The sequence below is a fragment of the Cibotium barometz genome, chromosome 22 (genome assembly GCF_041138505.1).
Source record: "Cibotium barometz isolate CiBa-2024 chromosome 22, ASM4113850v1, whole genome shotgun sequence".
NCBI lineage: Eukaryota > Viridiplantae > Streptophyta > Polypodiopsida > Cyatheales > Cibotiaceae > Cibotium > Cibotium barometz.
In genome coordinates this window covers 50,072,341-50,076,174 of record NC_141067.1, presented here as the reverse complement: position 1 = coordinate 50,076,174, position 3,834 = coordinate 50,072,341, and the positions used below count along the sequence as shown (strand labels likewise).

Below are 3,834 nucleotides of genomic sequence, written 5' to 3'. Positions count from 1 at the left end.
AGTTACCCTTCCATGGGGTGTGCTCTCCACGTTCTTAGATCTATCTTTAAAATTTGCAAATCCCTATGCACATACACATGATCTAATGCCCAATCATGCACCAATTTGGATTCCCTCACGAAGGGTCTCATATGAGTCTGGTTGGCACAGAAAGTCCTACAAATGTATGATGGTAGCAAAACGTAAAAAGTTTGAGTTTCACAGTCTCCAAAAGCCCAATGGGTCTTGAGAATGTTCCGTCAGCCATTTTAACGATTAGATCTTCTCTTTTTAGATCAAGTTTTCCCCAGTTTAGCATTAGTGTCCTCACTTTTGTAATAACTCCCCAATTGATTAACTGGTATCTTGACGACTTTGGTTATTCTTTCCCTTGTGTGTTTTAGGGTTCTTTTTGCCAGAGGTGATAGAACATCCTCTGTAGTGTGGGCTAGCCTTATTCCACCTTCTATCCATTCCTTTATGTCTTCTTATAATGTTGGTGAACTGCGTAGCAATTGTCTCAATGGCATTTGCACAAATGTGGATAGTACAGCCATGAGGCTTCCTATGTCTCTGGGTTCTCTAGTAATTGAGGGTTACTTACATGTATGTGTCTCATATCCATCCCTAGGGAATGAATGGATGGACTCACCCTGCGCATCTTCCTCAAACATTCTTGACATTATGCTCCCTTGAGATCCCTCTTCCATCTCTTCTGGAATTGGAGTAGGTACGTCCAATTCTCTTTCCCGTGTTGGCTTGTTTCTTGGATACATTGTATTCCTGACCTGGTTAGCCCTTAACTTGGCTTCATGAAGCTGTTGACATTCTTCTAATAAGACCATGGCATCTTCGAGCTTTCTTATCTCCTCTTTAGCATTTGGGTATTCCCCAACTCCTTTAGAGGTTGATGGTATTTCCCCTTGCACCTCTAGGTAAGGCTCTTTTTGGTTGACCACTTGATCCCCTTCTTCTCTTGATTGGGCAGATCTAGTGTAAATCATATCTTCCTTGGAATACTTACTCTATATTGTAGCATATAGGGGCCCTAATATTCTAGTGTTGGAAAACAACTTTGAGTATTTATATCATGTTTTAAGCTAAGGACTAGCATGCCCTTAGAATGTTGCCCATAGACATGAACATAGAAACACTTGTCATTAGCTTATCTCTTGTAGTTCTTAGAGTAGCTTGATACCCACCTAAGGCATTACCTTGCAAAGTGGCTAGGATCATGACAACAACCAATTACTACCTTATGAGGAGTTAACATACTATAAGACTGATGTGCCATAGCATACCCACTAAAAACTCTATATGCACCATAATTTTTTGAGTAGGAATTACCATACCCTCAGAAGCTCTTGTCTCAAATAAGTTTGTGTATTTCATTTCTATTTTGCTTTATCTACGTGAGAAAATGGTGCCTATAATACTTTTAATGTTCCCAATACCAAACTATTGTGGCAAGACAATGAGCGCATGACTAGGCATGCATTAGAGGTATGAAGTGGATGAGATTTTAGGAAAGTGCATGGGATTCTAATAATTTCCCATAATGAACATGATTTGAATGTGTGACTTAAGTGACATGAGTGGGTGAGTCAATGTGGTTGGTTGGTTGTGAGAGCTTCAACATCATGATTTGAATGTGTGACTTAAGTGACATGAGTGGGTGAGTCAATGTGGTTGGTTGTGAGAGCTTCAACATCATGTAGAATTTGTTGAAGATCTTGAAATTTAGTAAAGATGTGGATTTTGTTAAAAATCTTGAAAGTAATTTGTGTAGTGTGTTGCATTTTTGTTTTTGAATTTTTGACTGTAGGAAGCCCTTCTTCAAGAAGAAAACAATCTTCTCAAACTAGAGGTAAGAAGTTATGATTCACTGTTTAACAAAGTTGTGTGATGAAGAAACTTAGGTGATCTTATGAAGGTTCTATTGACATATGTAGCTTTCCAAGGCTATTTCTATAAGGGACAATGTTCCCTTATTGGGTTTGAGCACTCATACCATCCAAGAGTGTTCAAGTGACAACTTATCCTCCACCCACTCTATAGAAATAGTAGTTGCTAAATCAATCCAAGAATCTCCAAAATCAACCCAAGAAGATAATGTGACTTCTCTGTATCTTGGGTACGTATGTCTTCTACTTGTATTTTGAAGACTTTAATTAATAAAATCTAATATAGTAATGAATCATGTTTCTGAACATCTCCATTATTTCCATGCTCACAAGTTGAAAAAGCTAATGAACCATGTTTCTAACATTTCACCATTATTTCCATGGTCCTAGGTTGGAGTTGTTTCCATCCAATGTGGAGTAATACGACATGCTATCCCTCTCATAGATGTAATGCATCCAAGCTACAGAAAGCGTCCAAAATGTGTAAATATGGACTAGAATATTCTTCTTGAAGGATATTCTTCTAGTATGTGACTACTCTTATTGAAGCTTTATTAACTACCTCTATTTGATGTGATGGATTATTTTGGTGATTCCATGTTCCCACATATTAATTAGCGAGTAAGATACAACATAGCTACTTTTTTTCTAACCTCTTCTTTATCATACCTTATGCAAGGACATTGAGAGAATTCTAGGAAAGCCTTAATCAAATGATATTGTTAATAATAGAGGGATTCAAGGGTAGAGACTAAATATTGCATCGTTGTTTTGTCAATAATAAAGCAATTCAAGGGTAGACACTAAATATTTCATCTTTGTTTTGTTTGCATAAATTTGGAATTTTCTTTGGATGAGTCTTAATTGATATAAATGGATTAAGTTACATATTCTTAATTGTCAGTCACATATTTTTATGTTTTGTAGTAAATTGAATTAAATTCAAATGCTATGCCTTGATGAAAAGGCCACTTCCTTCTCTTCTTTACATTCCAGCCTTTCTTAATTCTAAGAAAGATTAACTAAAAGATTAATTAAACTCTTCTTATTGTTTACTCTCTTAAATTTAGAAAATTGTGTAGATTAGAGTTCTATGAATCTAATTTGGGTTAATTTAAGTCAATTGAAGAATGATAAAAATGAGAAATGGTTAGCCATACTAAGGCAGTTATGGCAAATTTTTCCAGAATTTTGTGGAAAAGAAAGTTTATTTTAATGTTATTCCAAAGAGTAATTCCCACCATTTTTGCATCTAAAAGAAATATTCTGATTACTCCATGTACATATTCACCTATGAATATGCATGGATATCACTGATATTAATTATTTTTATGCAAAGAAAGATGCATAAAGGAATTATTTTTATTTCAAAAGTGTTATTCTCATTAAAATTGATTTTTACGCATAGAAAGATGCATAAAGGAATTATTTTTATTTCAAAAGTGTTATTCTCATTAAAATTATTTTTTACGCATAGAAAGATGCATAAAGGAATTATTTTTATTTCAAAAGTGTTATTCTCATTAAAATTGATTTTTATGCATAAAAAGATGCATAAAGGAATTTTAATTTCAAAAGTGTTATTCTCATTAAAATTGATTTTTATGCATAAATAGATGCGTAAACAATTTTTATATCAAAATTAGAATTCTCTTAAATTCTATGAATAGATGTGAATAGAGGTGATGAGATGTGAGGTGAATAGATGTGATGTGAATCAGAGAAATGTGAATGAATGGATGGATGATGTGATGTGAATAGATGTGTGATGTGAATAGATGTGAAGAGATGTGATGAGATGTGATGAGATGTGATGAGATGTGATGTGAATCAGATAGATGTGAATGAATGGATGGATGGGATGTGATGTGAATAAGATAGATGTGAATGAATGGATGGATGGGATGGGATGTGAATAGATGTGATGAGATGTGATGTGAATCAGATAGAT

General features: G+C 34.5%; 1 long non-coding RNA gene across 1 annotated transcript; it reads left to right on the top strand.

Moving 5' to 3' along the window:
• Positions 1-1,803: 1,803 nt before the first annotated feature.
• LOC147626689 (uncharacterized) lies at positions 1,804-2,499 on the top strand. Its single transcript, XR_015268690.1, has 3 exons — positions 1,804-1,846; positions 1,932-2,113; positions 2,274-2,499. It is a non-coding gene; the product is annotated as an uncharacterized LOC147626689 (long non-coding RNA).
• The last annotated feature ends 1,335 nt before the right edge of the window (positions 2,500-3,834 follow it).